Raw genomic sequence first — 19,918 nt, 5'->3', positions numbered from 1 at the left:
ATATTTATTAGCAAGTGTTTCTGGATTTCAGTCCACTACAAGGGCTCTTTATCAGCTCAACTGTCTCTTAGGAAGGAGTAGACTAGGCCCACAGACTTTGAATTTATTTACAGCTTCAAAATGTTTCATTTAATCCTCTTGGATACATGAATCCAAACTGAGACAGTGCAGCACATCTTATGAAGATTGACAGTCAGCAGCACAACTGAAAAATGGCCCTAAGTCTTGGCACCAGCACACTCTATTGCCCACTGGAATGGCATCTCATTTCCCAGTTGAAGTTTCCAATGCTCTCTGAAGGCAATAATAATAAGTAACATGCACAGGGAGAAAAAGGATTCATAGCAAATCATCCCAGAGGGAAACAGAGCCATTTTCTCCTCTACCTCTACAGTCTCATGAGTAGGAAGGATGGCATCAATCCAGATAGGTGTATCAAGACACAGAAATAGGTACAGCCTTACGTCATCCCAAATCAATGACTCGTTGCCAAATTTCAGCTGCAGAAAAATAGTTCGCATGTTCATGTCCTCATAACTTGTGGCCTATAAGCAGCAGTTCCGTAGCAGTAGGTTACTAGAGAGAAACAGTTAATAGAAAGGGGCTGGTTGAGGACTAACTTATTGAAAAGGCATATTTATTAGCAAAATGCTGTGACTCAGCTTTCGTAATATAGCCTAATTTCTATAATACAGAAAGGCTGTTAGCTTGATATTTAAAGATACAGCCAGTCACTGTGCTAAATTCACAGTTAATATTGGCAGAAGACTCACTGGCCTGATTTCTCTCTCACCCCACTTACATGGCACTGGTGAAACTCCATTGACTTGAAAGCAAATACTGGAGAAGCTCTAGCTGGCAGAAGCAAATGCAAGGAGCAGCCGTAGCAGATGTTGTGGCAGGGCCTGATGAACTCTAATGTCAGCAGACTGCTTTGGTACAAATCTAACCCTAGACATACTTGCTCCTATGCTCATGATCTGTCTGCTTCCAACCTCCTCCCTCACAATTTTTTTTCTCTCCCTGTTTTTCTGCACCCAGTCTCTCTCATCCCCTTCCTTCCAGTTTTCCTTTCTTTCCCGTCTTTCCTTCTTAGCGATCCATTCCTAACTAACCCCTTCTTGAAGAATTAAAAAAAGATGGCACTTTTATAAGACACAAATCTGCTTGTACTTTATACCTCTTTCGTTTAACTTGAGCTTGTCTTGTCTAAATAGAGTGTAAGCTCTTTAGAGCAAAGACTGTCCATTCTTCTGTATTTGAGCAGTGTTTGACTCAATAGATTCTCTACTCACACCAACCATTATTGTAATGGAAATAACAATAAGACAACAGTAATAATAAATACTTTAAATTTATATTGGTAAAAGCGAAAGAAGAACTTATGCTAAATGAGACTGAATCAGAGACCCTTGGACTTAAGGGTTGTCTTACACCTACTTGCCAATATGCAAGGACAGTCTGAGGTGGTATAATGACTTCAGCACTGAGAAACCTGGTGGTGATGTAAGAATGCCTGGGTTGTAGAAAGTAATATCCTGTTAGTTGCTTTTCATGCCACACTCCTATTTTTTGGATCCTTGACCTTGGAGTAACAATACAGATTCCTTTCTGAATTTGGGCAATTATGTAAATAAAACAATAGGCCTTCAGTGTACTTCTGAAGTCAAGAGGAGTTTTTTAGTTGACTTTAGAGGAAAAAGAATTGGACCCTAAATGGGAGCATTGGGAGAAGTGAGCAAATAGAAAGATCAATTCAAAAAGAAGAACCAAAAGTCAAAGAGTAGCACCTTGCTAATTTGTACCAATTCCCATGCCTCACATTTCACACACAGACTGAGGTTTCCTCTCTCATCTCCTCAGAGATTTAAGAGCAGGGAGCCATCCTGCAGTCTCAAATCACTAGCTCCTTATTGCTTTTGCAGAATATACTGCTTTGTGCTTACTAGTTTAGTATGAAGTATTACCATAAATAATTAAAGCAGAACTGTACTTGTTAAATCAATGTGCAAAGTACATGTTGAGGTGCATTATCTGTGCTTTCTCTGCACTTGTTTGCTTCTGTCCTCCTCCTGCAAGGAGTGAAATGCCCTCTGTATGGACAGAAGATGCTGGGAGCTTAACTCCCAGGATTTGACTTTTACTAATTCATCAAAATCAGTCATTTGCAACAAGTTTTCCAGTACATAGAGCAACGAATAAGGTATTGTTGTAGCAATGAATCCCATTCCTGGGATAGTGAAGTGAGGATGAAGATACCCCAGAGAACCACCTCACTTCCAGCAGGGACTGAATAAAGGCTGCTCACAAACTATCAGGTAGCTGGAGACAGATTGAAATCTTTGTCTGGAAGCCAGAAGCAAAGACCTCAGGCCTGCACACAACAGACTGCATCCAACTACTAATGGGCATGTAGGGAATAGCAGATATGACCCAAAACTTCCTTTCTTATAGGTCTGTGGCCCTGTAGATCTACACTTAGTTGTTTAGCCATTGATTTTACCCCAATTTATGGTGAACGGTGGCAATCTCCTCTGGGGTGTACAAAAAAGACACAGATCCCTGGTTATATTTCACCTAGCTACAGCATTTTAAGATACGTTCAGCACTTATGGCTGCATCCACACAAGCAGGGCCACATGTTTACAGCAGCACAAACAGTAGTGGCACACATTTGTGCCACTACTTTCTGCTGCAATGCACACCCCTGCTCATGTGGTTTTCAGTGGGACACGATGACTAGGGACAGTGAGACATTCAAAAAGCCTGAGTCTGAATTGATTCAATCTTTGCAGTTTAGTCTAACCTGGCTAGGCTGAACCAGTTGTAAACTGCACAGACATTCTCTCTGGACTGAGGAAATTCAGGCACATGCCTACAGTGCAGCTGAGCTAAGTGGGGTGTGGCCAGGCCCTGGCAGGACTCTCTCATTAGGGATGTCGGCCTGCATGGTCCCAGGCTTTTTCCCACTGGCTGCTCATGGGGTGGAAGTCTTGTCAGCCCCCAACCCTGGGCTAGCACTCTGAGGCAAGGGTGGAGCGGGGGTGCAGTGCATGCATCTGTTGATGATATGGAGCTTTTCAATCTCCCTCCATGCTTTGTCATACTGTCTACAGCAAACTGACAGGCAAGCAAGCCAGCCAGAAGCTGATAGTGATAACAGTTTTTATCACCCGATTAGCAAAACAATGGCCTCTCTCCATTAGTTCAAACTTCTTAAACAGCTTGCCAGCTGATCTGTTGATTAGCTCCAAAAGCCCTGTTCTGTTTGCCTACCTGTCCTAGTCTGGCATTGGGGGTTCAAAATTGAAGAGAGACATACACACAGGCACCTCTTGGCATTAGCTACCATACCACATGCCTAGGGCACCTGGGGCTGGGGTCCATGCTGTGGGAAATGGGAGGGAGGGGGGAATTTCCTGCTTGAGCAGGAGACAGGGACAGGGCACGAGGAAGCCCGCGGAAATGGAAAACCCGGATCCCTGCTGATCGCTTAAATTGGTTTATGTGTAATGTCTGTCCCTAGTCATTGTCCCACTACTTCATGTGCTGCAGTGGGGGGCTGGCTGGGGCACAGGGTGCCTGGGTGTGGGGCTAGCCAGCAGGCTGAACAGGCAGGGGGGCTCACACTCAGTGGCTGCCACCACCCCATGCTGCCAATGCCGCGCCTCTCGCACGCAAAGGCGCATATGTGACTGGCTGCAGGAAAAGAGTACGGGGTGCAGCAGTGGTGGCAGTGTGGGGCAGTGGTGGCTGCTGTGTGCAAGCTCCCCCCCCCCCCCATCCAGCTGGCTGGCCAGTGTATGTACAGCCCACAGAGGGGCACCGCTGCCTTTGCCCCCCGGCCCTGCTCCTGGGAGCGAGCACAGAGGCACACTCCCCCCCCAGCCATTCCTGATCTGGCTGAGCCCCCAGCCAGCTTCCTCCCCAGCCCTGCCCTGCTACCAAGCCCCACTTACTTTACAGGCTCCAGAAACCAACAGCGAGCCTGATCCAAGCCTTGGGTGAGTGCGAGCCTCAGGTCCTGCCCTTCCCCCTCTCCCTCCAGACAGGGCTGGGGTTTCCCCACCCTTTTTGCAATTAGCTTTGTGCTGCTTTTTTTTAGGGATTTTTTTTTGCTACTGGGAAATCCTAGTAGCAAACTTTGCCCCAGCCCTGCAAATTAGCAGCATGGGACATAGTTTAACATGCAACATATGCAGTTTGTGGCACAGCAGAGAGGTTTGTGGCACCGCAAACCACACATGCCAGTCAAAGTGTCCATATAATGCAGAATGTTTGCCTTTAGAACCATCACTTCTCTTCTTGTTGACCTGCTCCTCATTCACTAGCCCAGCTGACTTAATTCAGGATCAACAGCATTATATTAAATGGCTTGTATTTCATTAAAAGTAATTGTGCTCCTTCAGTCTCTGGTCTTGAGCTAACAAGAACTCTGTGTGTGGTTATTCTGTACACAGTTGAATAGGGGATAGGGAGCATCAACTGAAAAAAAATCCTCTTTAATGTAGAGAGGAGAATATACATACCGAAGGTCACTGATTACAGATCCATAACAGGATCAATTATGCATCCTGTTGGTCATTAGGACTAACTAGTGTACCCCTGATTTGAAACCATTGCTTGTTTTTATTACACTTTATTTACTTTTTTATTTACTTTTTAAGTCTTTTAAAAAATATATAGTTTTAATCAATAATTTTTATCCTATCGCTCAGTCTTACTCGTATAGGAATCCACTTATGTATAGTACATTTTGCATAGGGTTTTCTCACTAAACTGGTAACAAATGGAACTGACCCTTTCTGGATAAGGCAGGATATAAATATAAATAATAGTAATCATAATAATAATAATAACAACAACAACAAATAAGAAATATCAAGCTTTCTCTGGCAAATCCATATGTAACCCTATGAATGAATAGCTCCAAACAAGCTGAGACCCATTTCTGAGTCCTTCTAGGAAACTTCACATCTACTAAAGAATAGAGAAACAAGTTAAAAACACTACTTTGGATTTAAAAAAAAAATTGGGCAATTGGTTTTTGTTTCATTTTCATGCAATTATAGGTAATGGGGAGTTATTTTTTTTCCTAAGACACTTTTATTATATAGGTGAAAATAGTGTATAGAAAGTTACCATTATTACACTTAAGAGACATAAAATCAGAGCCTGAGTGGATATAAATCAATATAGTTTCACACATACACAAAATGCTGCATTTGAACTTGTCAGCATTAGGTAAACTACTGAGCCACAAATAAATTTAGGAACACAAGACTCTAAGGAAGGGAGATCTACCTTCCTGCTCCTGCAGCCAACCATGTTACATAACCCCTTTCCTACACTGGTCAACCTTCATTTAATAATTTATTATTGGGGGGAGAAGTGTTGCCCTACTGAGACACCATTTTTGTACAAACTATCATGCATTTTTACATTAGTTTAAATTAAGTCAATTGTCAATTGCTGTACTGAGCCTCACAGCCATACTGATAACTGATTTAAAACTTCTGGACTCAGTAACTTTGTCTTCATTAGGAAGGTCTATTTTTATAATATTTGTCTCTAAAGAGGACCATAGGGTTTATTACAAGATGGCATCAGTTATCACTAGAAATGCTGTGAGGAAATGCTGTGACTTAATTAATAGATTAATTCAAAGTTCATATTTTTCTACAGGAAAACAGAATTTAATTTTAAAATTCAGTTATCATCATAATTATATTGAAAGTAAAGTTGGGTTTAAGGTCCTGAAATCATGTATACTCTCTAGGTAGTTGGTTCCTGTAGCTTAGAGGGGCATTTAGCTGCTTGTTTGGGGAGTCCTGAAGTGCTACTGGCCTAGTGGGGAAGGTCAAGGATTATGGTAAGAGTCATGGGTACTTCAGGAAAGTAACTGCACAGTGAAGTTAGACAGTGGAAATATTGATTGAGATGTAGGATGAGGTAACGGGAGATTTAAACATGGGGAGGGAGGTCAAGACTTTTATAGAAGAGACTGCCGAGGCAATCAGTAGCTGGAAAAGGTATTGGAGTGGTTGCTATGACTTCAGTAACTAGAAAACTGGGTCAGGGTGGCAAAAGGGGTAAGCTTTTGGAAGAGGGGGCTGGCAGTGTGAGTTTGTTCAGCAGAGTTTTGGGAAGTAAGTTTACAGATGAGCGCAATCTGCCTTGTAGTTTATAAAGGACCTGATTGTGATCTTACTTAAACCAATGCAGATCAGGTGTAAGAGCAGGAAAATGATGTAAAGAAGAGATAAGGAAATTCTGAGTTGGATCTGATGTCTGTGGTCAAAGGGTTACAAAATCACTGAGACTTTTTCATAGCATTTAAAATAGTTTTATTTTTTTTAACCTGAGTGATTTGTAAAAATACTTTGGAAATCTGAAACTTCTCTTGGAGCATTCTTGATCCTCACTGGATTATTTTTTCCTTACATTGCTTTCTAATTGTAAGGGTCTACTAAACTATTTACAAGGGATGCTGTTGGCCTTTTGTAAACAGCATTAGGGAATAAACTGGATCAAATTTTTAAGCCCAACTTCATCCTTTTTGTGAGTTTTTCTTGTAAAAATCAATGTTTATTTTTTAACCAGAATGCCTCTGAGTAATGCAGTATCTCACTTCCAAGACTCTCTGGGAAACAGTATCATTATGTTAAGATGGAATGGGAAAGTGAGATTCCTCCTAAGAGATTAAGTTTTTGAAGGGAGAGATGGTGTGTGTGTGTGTGTGTGTGTGTGTGTGTGTGTGTGTGTTTAAAGGAAAGGAATATTTATGCTTTTTTAGACTTAAGGGACGCTCAAGAGGAAACGGAAACCATTGTATTAATTATTAATCAATTATTATTTTAATATTCATGTTGCATTTCAAATGTAAATGGTGCTTTACAGATAAATATGATGATCTTTCTGCCTGAGGAGTTTACAGTCTAAATCTAATTGTAGTAAGTTCTCTGTACTGTACCTGATTTTTCTGTAGCTTTCTCCATTCTAACTTACCTTTTAAGTGGATTCCAAAGTAAAGTTCAAATTCGTTAGTCCTTCCTTTGCAAAACTAGCCATTCATGTCTAGAAGTAACCTGTAATGAATGAGGAACACAAGATCAGATTCTAAGAGATCACAATCAATGTAATAAATAGAGAGGACTGATTAGAGGTCTGACATTGGGAGCCGAATCGTGAGAGGGCTTCCCCAAGGGCCTGTCCTGGGTCTGGTAGTTGGAAGATGGGATTGAGTGTGCATTTAGCAAATCTGTAGATGACATCAAGGACACTGGCTTTATTTGGCGCTAGTGAGGCCTCACCTGAAGTACTGCGTTTAGCTGTAGCCCCCACATTTCAAGAAAGATGTGGACATGATTTACAAGGAAAGGCTAAAAAAACTGGGATTATTTAATCTAGAAAGAGCTCTAGATAATCTAGAACCTCTATATTATTTAATCTAGAGACAAGAAGACTGAGAAAGGACTGTTAGGTAACAGTCTGAAAAATAACTGAAGGGTAGTTTTAACAAGGATGGTGATAAACTATTCTCTGTGGCTACAGAGAACAGGACTAAGAGCAATTGTCTCAAATTGCAGCAAGAGAAATTTAGGGTGGATATTAGGAAGAACTTTCTCACTATGAGGGTGGTTAAGTATTGGAGCATGCTAACCAAAGAGACTGTGGAATCTGCATCCTTGGAAATTTTTCAGAGCAAGTTAAACAGACACTTGATTGGGATGGCTCAGTCAGGGATGATTCTGCTTTGAGCAGGTGGGCTGGATTAGATGACCTCCTGAGGTCAATGCCAGCCCTACTTTTCTATGATTTTAGATCTTCAATTGTCAGTCAAGGAAAATTCCAATTTAAATAAATAGGGGCTTTCTAAGAATAAATTCAGGATTTGATCCAAGTTTTGGAAACACTTTTTCTGAGCCCTCAGATTAGGATCTCACTGACAGATATTCTTCTAAAATCTTTAAACTGAGAGTCTAAGTATTGAGTGAATCTATATTAACAATTGTATAATGTTTTTTCATATGGGCAGTGTACAGTATATGATTGCACCAGCCTGTCATTTACCAAAATTTCCTTCTGTCAGCGTGATTTTGAATCAGAAATATGTCCTGATACGGTTTTTGTAGACTTACTGTGTTTGTACCAGATACTCTGCAGCTACCCATGGCTAGAGCAATCAACAAGTTAATGAAATCTAATGTGTGCGCCCTGGTAAAGAATATATATTGTGTTCTTAGCATTTGAGTAATGTGTCATAGGATATGTATTAAAAGAAGTTAGTTCATCAGGGCTGTCAAAATAATCCTTCTGAATTTAAAATAATTATATATGGCACACTACTTTAAACAGAGGATAGTTGAAAGAGCTCCTGCTTTGTTTCAACAGTCTCTTCCTAAAATCATGAGAAACTGGAATATTTCTTTGCATACTGTTCATATTGTGATTGGAGGACCATCATCTAGTGGCCAAAACACAGGACTAGGGGTCAGACAGTCCGAGTTATGTTCTTTCTCTCATGTGAAGGTGTTGAGTAAATCATTCAACTTCTCTGGGTCAATGCGTGCCAGATGCAACTGTGCTGAAGTCTGTTTAATCAGAGCTGAATGATAGCTTTTGAATGAGTGTTTTGATCCTTCTATACGATAGAATTCTCTACCATGGATATAATTTTCTGTTGTATTCCAGAAGATGAGCTAAAAAAATCTAAAGAGGAGTTATAATTTTCTATGCAATTACACAGGACTTTTCTACAAGGATATGAATTACTATAATAAACATATGACCTACATGCTGGGAGAGAAGAATGCATGGAAATCTATAGCTATTGCCAGTTGCTGAACTTGATCTGCAATCCATTGGCCTGAACAGAGTTCTTATATAGATTCTTTCCCCGTAAGGTGACCTATATAAGTAAGAGTGATATTGTGTAACATTTTCACATGTAGTTTGTGGGCAAAGGATTTCTTCAGAACTACTATGCTGATGCCCAGGGCAAAAAGGAAAATAATGAAGCAAAAAAAAAATTGACTGGATTGAAGGAGGCAAATAAAATTTAATATTCTGTCTTGAATTTGCTTTTAGCTTGTCAAAAGGATAATAATAGACTGTCTTGCAAGAAAACAGATATGAAACCTACTCCTTAGTTAACTTAAATTCACCTCCATTTTAACTATAATAAAAATAAGCTTCTGAACTGAGATGATTTTTCCTCTGATGGACAAGGTTTGGAGGCATGTTAACAATTGTGAAGAGACAGGCTGTGTACCAGGGAACAGCCTTTCTGTGAAGAAAGTATTTAACCATGGCCTAATCCTCAGTAGTGGCCTAATCCTACATGGTGGAGGCCATTCTGTCTTTACTAGCAGAGTGATAGATACTCCTGGTACTTAATAGTTTACAAAACATGATAGGTAATTTCCAAGATTGGGGCCGGCAGCAACAGTTATCATAGATCAAATCCGCTATGCACAGCCCCAAAATAATATGTTCAGGCAACTGTTTAAAGCTAGAAGTATCAGAGCAGAGGGGATAGAATTATTAGAATGCAGTTGTGAAATTGCCAAGGACATCACAACCTGTGCTCTAAAGCTGTAGGTTTTACACCAGTGGGCAGAAAGGCAGAATCCCAGAGATTAGGCGGAGAAAATCAAGGGGAATGTTACAATAAAATTTGAAACACACATTCCCTAAACAATTTCCTCCACATCCTCTGTGCCATGGTAACTGCCTATGTGCATGCTTTTACTTTGCAGTCAGTGATAAACTCCTTCGTTGAGGGCTAAGCTGCCACCATTTGGCTTTCAACTACTGTAAGGCGCAGTATTGCAGGTGGGAAGTCACTGGGAAGCAGTTGCTGTGTGGTAAGAGTGTATATCCTTTTACCGCGCAGCCTTTCGCTTGTCTGCTCTGAGAAAGGCATTGTTGGATCTGATTCTCTTTTCACTTAAATCAGTGTTAATATGAATGGAGTTAAGTCTGATTTATTCCAGAATAAGTGACAGGAAACTGGCCTCAAGAGTGGCAAAACTCCCATTTACTTAAGTGGCTTAGGTTTTCAACCCAAGGCAAAGCAGAGCCACACAAAACTTATAGGAGGAAACAGCTGAGGGCTGATCTAGGGGTTGCTGGTGTTAAAGAGCCACTCTGGGGAGTGGGGAAACTCTTTTCTTCACAACGTCGGGCCTTCTGCCAGTAACTACGTTCTGCTGCGGGCAACAGAGCTACAGGCTCTGCTTGTTTCTCTCCCTCAGGCCACAGCTGCCATACCATGTGGGAGCTTCTTGGGAAGTAAACTAACAAACAGGAATCAGGAACAATTTGTTCATCCTGTTTTATATGGTGCCTATGGGCTAAATTCACTGTGGGTGAAATTCACCTTTATGCAGGGTTCATGTGTAGTATGAGCGAGTGCAATTATGACAGCATAAGTAGGTGCAACTGCATTGAAGTCGCTGAAAAGAATTGATGCCAGTGATTTTGGATTATTTTCTTTCTCTTTATTCTTCCTACTTATCAATTACCAGTTCATCAGCCAGTATGAGGGGATTAAAGTAAATTAAATTCCTTCTTAACTTCAAGCCCCCCCCCCCCTCCCCCCCCAAGGCTCTAGAGAAGATGGGCTTTGCCTGCGAGGTTACTGCACAGCCAAAGGCTTGCATTGTGATAAACAAGACCAGACTAGTGGATAATATTCTGCAGTTGTGTAGAAGTTGGCAAGTGAGGATAGTTGGAGTATGTAAGTAAATTTAAATCTCTCAACTTCAGGCCAAGCTCCCCTACCCTCAAAAAGGCTGGGGAAAAGATGGACTTTGCTTGGGAGGTTAACGCAGGCTTCTGTGGAGTAAGGACAGGAGTAAATTCAAGCCTGGAAACCTCTTAAGGAGTATGTCCTGCCAACAGGTACCTCAGACACTTATGCTAATTATAATTGCATGGTATAGCACAGGGAGAGAGGCCCTCCTTCAGGTTGGAAAGCCTCAGGTCACTTAGGGCTTTAGAAAGACATTATCAAAATCCCTTTGTTGGATATAGGAACAAAGGTCCCACTGTCTAGCTGGTGTATCTACATCTGGTGTGCTGTATTGTGAAGCTGATGTTGAGTCTCAATAGGTCAACAATGCACACCACTGTTTGCACTTGTCTGCAGGCAGAATACAGGTTGTGACCTTGGCCCCAACTGTGAAGACTGCTGTAATGCCAGCCTTTGCTACTCTAGAACATGTTCAGCCGGGCCCCTTGATAGTGTGGACGTTGAAAACCAAAAGGGCAGACAGTAGGTTCAGAAATAAGGAACTTGTTTGTCATTGAAGAGCATTCTTGTTGCCAACATTATTCTGTGCTGTCCTGATACATCATGTTGGATCGCAGGGGGTATCAGAATGACAAGAAAACTGCTTGTGGGCTGAAGGGTTCCACATGCAGTGAAAGGTGAAGGTTATCCCAGACCTTCTCTAATAGCTTGCGAGGTGTTCTCACAACAGACCAGGGATGGTACTATGTTATTTAACATAAGCAGCTGTGGTAGTGGAGTAGCATGCAACCTTCCTAAAAAGATGCAAATGGTTGCGAATGTAACTGCACATCAAAAACCTTTCATTATGATAATGAACACCAGACTAGTGGACAGTATTCTGCAGTTGTGTAGTATATGAGGACAGTTGAATATGTGAGTGTGAGTACCTATGTTGAGTCAACTAGTTAATTGAGGAGTTACTGCAAGTTTTAACTTTGGCAGCTTGTTTCTTTAAGTGTTCATGAAAGGTCAAAGTTCAACTGAGTGTCATATCAAGGTAAATCAGATCTGGCTTGTGAGTCAGACACCACTCATCTGGAGTTGCATGTAGCTTGTGGGCAGCAGAAGCTTTGTGCAATGGAATGTGTTTATGACTGTTTTGGTTGCACTTGGTCAAGACGGCATCTTCTGCCATATTCAGCCAGCTTTGCCATGTCTCAGTCAAAGAGTGACTCAACCTGGGTACTGTGACAGTTGTGATGAATTTTCCTGAGTGGGCGTGAGGACATTAACGTACAAGTTAAATAATGTTGGTTTCAGCACAGAGCTCTGTAGAAGGCTGTTAAATTGTCTCTATGCACTCGTCTAATTTCCCATGTGCCCCCTAACAGGCCCCATAGTCACTTAATAACCAGTGAGACCCATGTTCCTGAATCATTTCAGCACCTTTCCCTGCTATAAGTTAACACCAATACGTGGAAACATATTGGCTAGGTTTACATTGCACTATTTATCTAAGGATCTCAGTTCAAGGCTGTAAATATCTATAAAGCCAAGATGCATCATGTGATGGAATTGGAGATGCTCTGTAATACTTTATGAATACTGTATGTTGGCCTGTTTATTGAAATGTTTACTTTTTGAATGCATTGATTTAGTTTAATAGGGGATTTCAGGGAAAAAGAAGGAAGAGGGTAACAGAAGCTCAAGATGAACAACTTCTCTGCTAGTTCTCATGGGTTGTTAAGAGGCAGTGCTAAGAGAGGAAGAGTCCTGTACACACCAGAGATCAACTGATTAATTCTAGCAGTTTATATGGCAGGTGGGAGGGGTGGAAATTAATTGGGGAAGCGGTTTATGGGAACCAGAGTAAAATCCAGGCAACCAATATAATGTCTACAGAAGTTAGGCCAGCTCAAGTGAGCCTTTAGCCAAGACAGACATTCATCTGTCCTTTTTCTCTAAATGCTTTGCTCCTATTATTAAAACAAACAATGCTTTATATTTAAGAAAACTGTCTTAGCACTGGTGATATATAAGGGAAAAACCACAGAAGAACCCAGTGAGACCTGCTGAGTAAGCATGGTTGATGTAGGGAATACTGTAAAACCCCATTCAGAGTGCAAGAACTGCAGAAATGAAGTCCAAGAGAAGTAAAGAAATGAGGCCTGATACTTGAGGAGGTGCTTTCAAGGTGCCCAGGAAAGGGACAGAGATGTTGTTTACTTTGTAGCCATGACAATTCACATAAATCCCAAGAAGACTGTAGAGGGAACATACACAGGAAAACAACCCTAGATAAAATATAAGGAGGTTTCTGATGCAGATCTAAACTATATCCACCCCAAGCCACAGCAAAGATCACAGGGAAAGATATTTATGATCTGCAGTACAAGCCAGAATAACTGACATTAATCTAACTATAGGCAGGTACACAAAGTTGGGAGCATCAGAATATTCAAGCTGAGTACATTTCTGTGGTCAAACTCCTTGGGATATTCATTTACATTGGCCTAACTCAATTCCTTGTGTTTTGGACTGTTATTTTCCTAAAGCAGAATATGCTGCACTTTTTTAACGTAAAGCAAGCAATCTATTTTTGAAATAGCATAATGAATGAAAAATGATTTTCTCTGTCCTGGTGGCAGGGCAGCAGTTTGTTACTCTGCCAACTGAAAGACCTGGATCAGGAGCAGACTTGGGTTCCCAGGCTCAGAGCCAGAAGAGCTGAGACATACTTTTGAGGTGAGGTACTTAGACTCTAGGGGGAGATTTTTGACCGAGCTGATCTGCTTTAGAGAACATCTTGCCAGCTGATCCATGAAAACACTAGGCTTTGCTATAAAATGGACAGCTTTTGTGCCCTGGACTATATGTGTGTGTTCCAAGGTGCTCAGACAGCAGTGACATGCATAGCTGTAGAATTCAGTACATTTAGGATTTAACTTTGAAAAACAAATCTCTCAGTACATGCACACCCATATTAATAACTAACAGTATCTCCAGCCACTCATTGATGGATATGGTTTGTTGTTTTTGTTTATATAATTTAGCTTGCTTCAAAAGACAGAGACAGAGTGCTTAGCTTTATATATTGTGAAAGTTGGGCTGACTTCCATGACAACTCAATTGTTCAAGTGCAAAAATACTTGCCAAACTAAGGCCCAAAGAATTCCCAAAAATACATATGGAAAAGTCATAGAGTTTCCCATAAACATCCACAGAGTAATGTCAGTGCTCTCCCTTAAATCCCACCTAATACCCTCTTTAGCCACGACGCCCAATTTTTGGACAACAGGCTGCCGATGCACTGAGATCACCACCCACCGTACAGACCAATACACTATCTTGTCTCCTTGTGCTCCCTGTTGGCCTGTTTCCATTTGTTGCCTTTTGTCTTATACTAAGATTATGAGCACTCTGGTGCAGGCACTGTTGTTTTGTGCCATTTGCCTATAACCTAGCACCATGTAGGCCTGTAATAAGAATGCTATAGACTAGTGGAGGCCGATGTTTTTGTCAGACGTGCCACTGTGATGCCCTTCACTTACCTGATCTGCTGCTTAGCTTTCTGCTTCCTCCCCTGTGCTCCATTACCACACTGCTGCTTAATTTTCTGCTCCCCATCCTGTGCTCCCTGCCCTGTCTGCCACTGTGCTGCCTGTCCTCTCCCAAGTCTTCACATGGCACCTATGGAGGCTGCTTGTGCCAATTATGACACCCATGCTGAAGATTGGCCACCTCTGGTATAGACGGTGACTTGACCTTGCCAAGGTATATGCCTATGCTTACCTTTACAGTGTGCATATTCCCAATGATTTCTGCATGATTACTCATAGTGTGTCAAGTTAAGTACGCACAATCTTTGCAGATTGTGGCTTGGGCTGGTCGAAGTAGGGAATGGGAAGAGGATATACAGTAAGGAAGGAGATGCTAGTACTCCCTGAGACTGCAGTTTTCCTGGAGATCTGAATGCAAACATAGTTTGCATTGGGAATGGCTTGATTATTACAGTCTTAAAATAATACTAACAGTCATGTCATGTGAAAATTACTGTCTATTTATCCATAAAATCCTAAAATAGATTAATAGAATTGAAAGGTCAGTGGACTAAATTTCAGCTGTGATCCAGGTTGAAAGGTTTTTCAGGCTGTGCCCCTAACAATTCTCTGGAGCTAGAAAGTTGTAGTAACAGTTTTTTCCCTCTCCTCAAACACAATATTCCTCAGATGTTTATAGCCAACGTAGGTTGTTTTTATTCAAAGCAGACCAGTTCCTGGGGCAGAACTGACACCACAGTGGGTTGTCATTAGGAAATCAGGAGCAGGGTGTGGCAAGACTAGTGCAGGAAGTTCCTACTTTTCCCACCAATGAACTATGAGGTGAACTCTGCTTGTCAGACAGGTTATTGGGGCAGCCCATGTGACACTGTTTCAAAGCAGCCTTTTTGCCAACACCCTTTAGCTATAAGAGATACAGGAATCTTGTCAGGTGGAGAGCTTCTGATAAGTTAAGACTTGCATGTTATGTGGTTGCAGAATACTCCATTGTGTTCTGTCTTGATAGTTTTATCACTTGCCTTTTCGGAAAGTAGCACAAACATAGCAAAAAGAATCTATGTATTTCTCTCTGGCAAATTCAGAAACCTGGATGTAAACACGTGAAGGCTAGCCAAACTGTTGATGGTAGGTAGTAATCTTTTCTTTTAAATTGTACACTTGCAAGGTTCTTTTCTACTGTTAAAATTTTCTGTTTTGAAGAAGGGTAACTAAACTGGCTGTGGTAATTTGTAAGGATTTAATTTAAATGTGAAAGGGCAGGAAAAAAAAATCAAAGCTAATGTTGCGAAACTTCTCTTTAGCTCTCTCTTTTCTTATGTCTAGATATTACTATTATGTTATTTTAGGTCTCACAGTTCTTGGACACTGCAGTATCTTGCGTACTAACATAGTTCAGGATACTGATTTGACTTTAACTATGTTATTTCCTAGCTATTGCTTTTATCTATCTGTTACTGACGGTCTGCACTGAGAGGCTCTTGAACTCCTGGAGAACAAGTGCATAAATCAGAGTAAGGAAATTGGTCCTAATGTTATTTTAGCATTGGTCACTTCCTGTGAATTGCTAGATCACATCAGAAAATATTAAACTGCAACTTCAAAATGTGTAGGAACTGATTAAATGATCATAAAATGTCTGTGGTCCTTACTTGGGGAAAGACCCATTTAAAAGCAAACTACTTTATGCAGCAACCGCTGTTGCAGCAAACAAAATTGTTTACAAATTATAGCTATAAGCTCTACACTGTCTATTTATTTCTTGTTAAAAAGGACAAGGAAAGCAGTCTTTATTATGTCCATCTTCAAACAAAGCTCCTGCTATGTTTATTACAGGACTGTAAAAAAAGATTTAAAAATCCTCTGTTTTCATGTTGCTACAGATTATCTAAATTTTCATGAAAACATAAATAACCCCACAAGCACTGGGTCAGGTTGCTTCTCATTTTAATCGCGTGTGCATTTGTGTACTTATATCTTTAGACCTGAGCTGTATTTTAAGGTCATTCTTCAGTTTCTGAAGAATATATTTTAAAGCTATTTAAAGTGCTTTGTGATTTGCTCGTAATAACTAATGTAAAAAAAAAAACACAAACAACCTGGGTAACAAAAGTAAATGTGTAACAGCCGCATCTGCTTTAACTTGATTAAAGGTAGTAAAAAAAGAAGTGTAGACATAAGAATGAATTTGACAATGGAGCAGAAGCAAGTTGAGTATCTGTTTTATTGTGAACATTTTACAGACAGAACACTGCCTACTCAGGAGGCCCAGGATCCCGGTGTTTAAAGTTTACTTTGCTGTTTGTCTTGAGTGGGGTCAGTGTTGTAGTGAATAATTTATAGGCAGCATGAATGAGCTCATTAGTCACCTTTTCAGAGTCTAAATGAGTTTTGTGGTTGTCATTACATGGGCCTTCTGTTCAGCAGCACAGCAAAATGACAGTTTGGCAGTTGGCTGGCTTGTAGCAGGACAGCCTGTCTCTTTTCAAGTCTGGATTTGCTTTTGTATTCTATTGAAATCCCCATTCTATTACCCAGTGCTGGTCCAGTAACTTTCAGAATTCAGAAGTTTTTTCAGCAAAAGCTTTTTGTTATGCGTGTGGTAGTGGTTGTGTTTTTGTTGTGTTTTTTTTTTAAATTTCATTAAAAAAAAAAAAACAAACTGCAAGTGATTCGACAAACAGTGAAATAAATCAAACATATACAGATACATATGTATAATATAATTGACTTTTCTATACCTTTGTATGCTTCAGAATCTTGTGTAGCAGTTTTAGGCTCCAGTCTTGCAAATACTTTTTCACGTGCTGAAGTCTAAGCATTAGATGACTGTGTAGTTTAGAAATATGTGTATGCATAACTGTTTGCAGAGCAAAAGGCTTAAAAACAGTAGTCGCAACACTTTCTAGTAACTGTTTGGATTTTGAGGCCCTAGTCATTCTTTCTAGCTGTGAGAAACCTGTTGGAGGGAAAACTTACCTGCCAAATATCTGTGGGGTCTGAGAGGCCTCAAATCTATCAGCTCACCCCATTCGTTTAAAACAGTCTGTCTCCAAAAAGGTAGGGGTAGCAGCAACAGACCCAGGACAAATTGGCAAGCCCAGGGATAAATTAGCCTCCAACCCTGAGGATCCCCACTTGAATCAGAGGAGCAGGACCCAGAAACTGACCTGTGGGGGCCGAGGGGGATCCGGGAAAGGGTCGGCTGGGTTGTGGCCACAAACCCGGCATGTACAGATGGGTACTTTCGACCGCTGGAGTAGAATTAGGCACAAACGCGTACTGGTTCAAACAAAGATGGCTTTACTTACACTGTCGAGATGTACAGCATAGGAAGACAGTTAACTTCAAACTTCAGTTACAGTTTAACTGAGGAGCTCTTATTCGATGAGATATCTTTAATACGAGCATGCAGGACACGGGGGTACGTCGGGGTCGGTCGGCGACGGGGAGTCGTCAGCAGTTGATCAGTCCGCCACATTCACTCCGAGATGGGCACAGAGTTCTCCAACTTGGGTGGAAACTGCTCCAACCTTTTATACGGCTAGCGAGCCAATTGCTAGTCGCCACGTAGGAATAATTTAGAACTGGCCAATAATAATGTGTGAATTTGCATATGAGTGGTGGGACCCTTTCCATGCCGAGGTTTTCCACCATGCTGAGAAATTCCCTCGTACAAAATCTCACCGTGCCTTGTGCTAGAAAGTTCTACTGTGCCGAGGCACTCAACCACTAGGCTCTGCTCTGACATGACCCTCCCTTTCCTCCTTTCCTATCACTGTGCAGGTTCCTGTACTATGATGCCTTGGTTCCTCTACCATGGGTTATTCAGAAGGTACTACAGAGATGTGGACATTATCATTGGTCTGAAAATTCAGTGGGGTGTTTCCTTCCCCCCCCCCCCCCCGCTTTTCCTTTCTGGACAAGAAAACAAATGGGCAAAATCATCCTGTTCCTTGTTCCTGGAGAGTGTATGGCAGCTGTTCCCTATGTTCCAAATATCCTTCTGCATCCCCTAACTTGATAGCTCTGCAGAGGGACCCCAAATGACCTGAGAAACCTACTGCATATGTTACTATTGTTTTCAGGTTCCCCTAATACTTTCCCCCCCTCCAGTTTTTCATTGTCTTCTGTTCTCCTTTCCCAGAGTATTTGGTAGGACTCTTAAAAATTATATGGGTTCTCTGCTCTCAAAATACAATGATGTCTGTGTAAGGAGTGCTCTTTTCATACCTGATTATAGGACAGATGCTCAGAAGCAGCTTTTCTCAGACACGACAGTGGGTCAACAGTGTTTGTGCATCTGTAGCTATTCCACAGAATAGCTATCCGAAAGGACACCCAGGACATATGCATCAGCGGGGTGTGGCTCAGCACAGTCTGGGATATCCTGCTATAGAGAGGTCAGAGAGGAAGGCAACTAACTCAGCTGTGATGCAGTGGTAACCGTTGTGTCTCTTTCATGTAGAAAATAAGGTGCCAGCAACTGATTATAGGAAGATACCAGTAGTTATGTACTGGTTTAGAACATTAATAAGGGCAAAACATGAGGAGTGAAAGCTACTAACTAAATACTGATCGTGTTGTGTGTGAACACAAATCTCACTGATTGGTCACAAATTCTGTTAAAAGGTACAGTGCCAACAGGGCTTAGAATTCCCACAGTAAATCTGATTTTAAACAAACTACAATGAAATAAGGCACATTGTGGGAAAGGTGTTTAATAGAGCACATGATAGCAGCCTTCAAATATCTGAAGCGCTGCCATAAAGAAGGAGAACACCTTTTCTCTCTTGCTGCAGAAAGTAGGATGTAGACCAGTGACTTGAAATTTCAACAAAGTAGTTTTAGATTGGGTGTCAGGAAAAAACTTCTCTAGGGTTAGAACAGTGAGGAAGTGGAATAGACCAACTAGTAGGCTCTCTGTCATGGAAGGTGTTCTAGAAAAGGTTGGAAAGCCACTGGTCAGAGATGATCTAGGTGTAGCTATGCCTATGTTCCGCTATGCGTAGTTTCCATGCTTCTGGTCTTGTTGGTTGCCACATGGGTTTAGGCATACTACATGTGTCAGGGTTTTTGTTTTGCTTTTAAGCCTTTCTCAGAACCAAGACTAGGGATTTTGACTGGGATATGTCAGTATTCCTGCTGCACTTAAAGCTGGAGGTTCCTGGCTAGAAAGTCTTGCCTTCCACGCAGGGTCAGATGATCGCCATGTTTAGGATCAGGAAGGAATTTTACCCCATGGTCAGACTGGTATGGATTGTTGGGGTTTTTGTCTTCTGCTGTAGTGGGAAGATTGACCCTCTTCCTGGGATCTTTTGAGTAATTACAACAACCCTTGCAGCAGCAGGATGTTGGCTACCATGGTTGCCCTTTGTTACTTGTGGCAGACTAGGGTGTTACATCTTGTGTTGTGTTAGGGTTGATTATAATTTTGCTAAGAGTTAGACTAGGGGTTTGGATAGGGATGATCCTGCCTCAGGCAGAGGGCTGGACTAGACCTCTTGAGGTCCCTTCCAGCCCTACTTCTCTGTGACTCATATCTCTAGGAAAAGAACAGATTGTGTCTTGATAGCTGTACTAAAAGTGAATATGGATCTCTGAAAGTTACAAAAATATG

General features: G+C 41.3%; 1 protein-coding gene across 6 annotated transcripts in view; it reads left to right on the top strand.

Annotated features, from left to right (window-relative positions):
• The window catches only part of FOXN3 (forkhead box N3), a 324,200-nt gene that overhangs the window by 89,543 nt on the left and 214,739 nt on the right, over window positions 1-19,918 (top strand). Inside the window, exon 1 of one of the 6 annotated variants that reach the window (XM_059723161.1) lies at window positions 15,250-15,426. The exons of the other annotated variants lie outside the window; for them this stretch is intronic. The gene's annotated coding sequence lies outside the window, so the exon portion shown is untranslated. Of the gene's footprint in view, window positions 1-15,249; window positions 15,427-19,918 lie in introns of those variants that run through there. 6 annotated transcript variants of the gene reach the window in all.

Source organism: Alligator mississippiensis, chromosome 2 (assembly GCF_030867095.1).
Source record: "Alligator mississippiensis isolate rAllMis1 chromosome 2, rAllMis1, whole genome shotgun sequence".
In the NCBI taxonomy this organism is placed as follows: Eukaryota; Metazoa; Chordata; order Crocodylia; family Alligatoridae; genus Alligator; species Alligator mississippiensis.
This window is presented reverse-complemented; position numbering and strand designations above follow the sequence as displayed.